Below are 4092 nucleotides of genomic sequence, written 5' to 3'. Positions count from 1 at the left end.
TGAATAGTGTAAATTTTAGAAGTCACGCATTTCTTTTTCTTAAATCTTCCAAATCATAATGATAACAATTCCATAAAGAGTGCATTGACATGGTACATGTTTGCTTTGCTACAAATTGAGTTACTCTTTGTTATTATTATGCATTATTTCTGAATTAGGGCTGAATGTGGTTACACTATATAAGGAAAATGTTACATTGGATGTGTATGCTATTTCACTTTAGTAGTTTCTCCGCACTACTTAAGATATTCGTTTTACTTGGTCCCCTTTTTTTTGGTTTTACTAATTCCAAAATGTTATATCTAACTTGGGTAGATCATGATGATAAAAACTGATGTGCCCTAGCTCTGTTTGAGTGACAAATGAACTGTTACATCTTCATGTCCTGCAGTTTTTGGCCCCTCTCTTCTAAATTAGCATCGGGTATTGCTTAGGAAATACCCTTGCATCTATTAGGCATCGGCTCATTTTGTTGGTCATGCACTAGTCCGCATTGTTTAGCCTGACAGAAACTTTTTTTTTTGAGATCAACAGCAACTGAGAGATTTGCCGGTAAGCAGGTGCATAAGTAGATGCATATTGCTCGGCAAAGACAACTGCTTTACTGTGTGTGTGTATTTTGCTGAGAGTGCAATTGTCCTTTTCGATCTGTGAATGTGATAGTATTGTCTTATTCAGAATTCATATTCTAGTGAACTTTTGAGCTTTATGTTTCAGGACAAGAATAAGAGTCACGAGGAAATGATAGAGCAGAGATACTAGGGAATATTTCGCTGGATGCTAAAGTGAAGTATGTAAAGCTTGTACAATTCCAACAGTTTAGAATTCTGTAGTTCCAAATTGACCGAATTCAGTTTTGTAACTTGAATTAAATTGTGCAAACAATGGAACTTGAGTGATGTTTTGAATGGATAAACCTGAATGCCCTATATATCTGCTGCAGAATCATTATTTATTCGTTATAATATATATAAACGTGCCTGAAAATTATTGCATTTAATTGTTTTTAGAGGCATATTCTGTAATGCCTAAATCTTTTTTTAGAGGCATATGGCATAATGCCTGGAATTGTTTTTTGAGGCATTATTGTACAATGCCTTAAATTATTTTTTGAGGCATTTTCTAGAATTGCCTAAAATCTAAGGCAGTTTTCGAAGTGCCTCAAAAAATCTGTTTTTAAAGGCACTTTCAATAGTGCCTTAAAAAATCTATTATTAAGGGCACTTTTAAATAGTGCCTGAAATGATTTTTCCCTACACCATTTGATACAGCACTTTTTTTATTGCCTTCAAAGATTTTTAAAGGCATTTTTGCAATTTTTTAAGGCAGTTTTTTGTGCCCCTAATAATCAACTGTGGTGTAGTGAGAGGGAGTAACCAGAAAAAACCCAAGACGGCTTATAGGTCCTAACCATCCCGATTGATGTCACCGACACTACAAATAATGTACTCCGTCCCGCTCTAAATACTTGTCGTAGATTTAGGCTAAAATATGTTTAGTATTACTGAACCTGGGACAAAGGCACGAAGTCGGCAGGCAAAACTCCTCAACGTGGCTTCAAACAATGAACAGTAGGAGCACTAAGTAAGTCAAGATCGGCGACCCCGATGGAAGTGCGGTAGAAGCGCTGGAGATGACCTGTAAACCACCATTGAGAGATGATGACACGGTGAATGAGGGGTACGCGCGTAGATGTTGTTCTCGTTGAGGATTCGGCGACTTTGAACATTCCACGGCCGGCAGTGCCCCGCCACCGCGCTGCTGCCGGCGGTCTTCTTTCTGGAGCTGGTTGCTATCGGTGCATATAGCTAGTGCGCGTACCGCCAGCTTGGATCCAGCAAATCCATCCGGTCGTTTTCTCCCTTGACTCTTGGAAGAGGAAGCAGAGGCCTTGCTGCGTACCAGTGTTTTTTCCTTGGTTAAAATGACTGATAACGATGTAATCTAGAAGCGGCAGTGACAGTGATAATTTGTGCGCCACAACCATATATATATATCGCCTCCGACCACCACCACTCTCTACACAAGTACGCATTCATTCAAACTGAGGAGCGCGCGCATCCACAATCAGCTCCTCCATGGCCAACTCGACTCTGCTTCCATGCCTCCTGCTGCTAGCAATCGTGTCCCTTGCCCCCGCGGCCAGTGGCGTCGACGCATCAACCGACCCCGGGCCGATCCGCCTCAACTGCGGCGCGCCCGCCTCGGCCACCGACTCCGACGGCCGCGCATGGGACGGTGACGCCGTCTCCAAGCTCTCGCCACCGATGGGCGCCGGCGCCGTCGCGGCCGGCGCGTCGTACCAAGACCCCTCGCTGCCTTCCCCCGTCCCGTACATGACGGCGCGCGTGTTCGCGTCGAGCCACACGTACACCTTCCTCGTCAGCCCCGGCCGCGTCTTCCTACGCCTCTACTTCTACCCGTCCGGCTACGGCGGTCGCAGCGCTTCCGACGCCCTCTTCGGCGTCACCGCGGGCGGCGTCACGCTGCTCCGCGACTTCAACGCGTCCCAGACCGCGCTCGCGCTCAACACCGCCTTCCTCGTCCGCGAGTTCTCCCTCAACGTCACCTCACCCACCCTGGACCTCACCTTCGCGCCGTCCAACGGCGCCCCCTCCCACTACGCGTTCGTGAACGGCATCGAGATCGTGCCCACCCCGGCCGACATATTGACGGCGCCGGAGCCGTCCTTCGCCAACGGCGGGCGCCCGGACCCGATGCCCATCCGCGCCGACACGGCCTTCCAGACCATGCACCGCCTCAACGTCGGCGGCGGGGCTGTCTCCCGGGCCGACGACTCCGGGCGCCTCTATCCCTCATGGGACACCGACTACCCCTACCTGCTCGGCGCCGCAGTCGGGGTCACCTACGGGAAGGACAGCAACGTCACCATCCGGTACCCGCCGTCCGTGCCGCCGTACGTCGCGCCGGAGGGCGTGTATGCGACGGCGCGGTCCATGGGCCCATCCACGGCGGTCAACCTCAACTACAATCTCACCTGGGTCCTCCCCGTGGACGCCGGGTTCTACTACCTCCTGCGGTTCCACTTCTGCGAGATCCAGTACCCGATCACCAAGGTCAACCAGCGCTCCTTCTTCATCTACATCAACAACCACACGGCGCAGGCGCAGATGGACGTCATCGTGTGGGGCGGCGGGATCGGGGTTCCGGTGTACACCGACTACCTCGTCGTCACCACGGGCTCCGGCCAGACGGACCTGTGGGTCGCGCTGCACCCGGACATCAGCTCCAGGCCGGAGTACTACGACGCGATACTCAATGGGCTCGAGGTGTTCAAGCTCCAGACGTACGGCGGCAACAGCCTCGCCGGGGACAACCCGCCGATCCCAGAGAAGCAGCAGGTCGCGGATGGAGTCAGAGGGGGACCAGCAGGAGGAAGAGTGCCGTCGCTGTGGCCGTGGGTGGGGCGGCCGCCGGTGGCCTCCTTGTGGTGTTGATCGGCTGCCTCTGCGCGTGCGCTGTTTGCAGGCGGGGCAACAAGGCCGCGTCGGTGGTCGCGTGCGAGCCCGAGTCCGATCTTCGGCAACCGGCTCATGGCCTCAAACCTGGCCCAACGAAAAGCTCCGCGTTCTTTACGTCTGCCCAAGACAAGTAGGCTTATTTGCTGGGCTCTTACCATAACTGGACCTACACAAAAAGGGTTACTGACGGGCCCAAAATCTAAAATAAGTTCCTTCATTATTTTTTCTCTGAATTTCAAAGGCAAGTGCCACCCACTCTGTTGGACAAGGCGACGTCTAGGGAACGCTTAAGCAGTTAAGCACGCTTAGGCACTGGACCATGGAAAAACGCCTCACCTAGGATATAAGCGGAATCTAGGCAGTGCAACAAAGATATTGTCTTCCTGGGTGAGAAATTTTGCCATAGTACACTAACGGGCTAGATGGGAACTATTCTAAAGGTATTTATTAGAAAATTACCCATTTACATGATCTAGATTAATGTGTATTCACATTTAATAACCCATATACACACTTGATGGTATAAATTATTCCCTCCTAAGCTACGCCTAGGGCGCTTAAGCATCGCCTAGGCACTAGATGAATGCCAACCGCCTCGCTTACGCCTAGC

The 4092-nt window shown here is 50.5% G+C and overlaps 1 pseudogene; it reads left to right on the top strand.

Annotated features, from left to right (window-relative positions):
* Positions 1-2041: 2041 nt before the first annotated feature.
* On the top strand, positions 2042-3722 carry LOC124675552 (annotated as a pseudogene).
* Positions 3723-4092: the final 370 nt, after the last annotated feature.

Source organism: Lolium rigidum, chromosome 7, assembly GCF_022539505.1.
Source record: "Lolium rigidum isolate FL_2022 chromosome 7, APGP_CSIRO_Lrig_0.1, whole genome shotgun sequence".
NCBI lineage: Eukaryota > Viridiplantae > Streptophyta > Magnoliopsida > Poales > Poaceae > Lolium > Lolium rigidum.
Note: the sequence above shows the minus strand (reverse complement) of the source record. Positions and strands in the feature narration are given on the sequence as shown.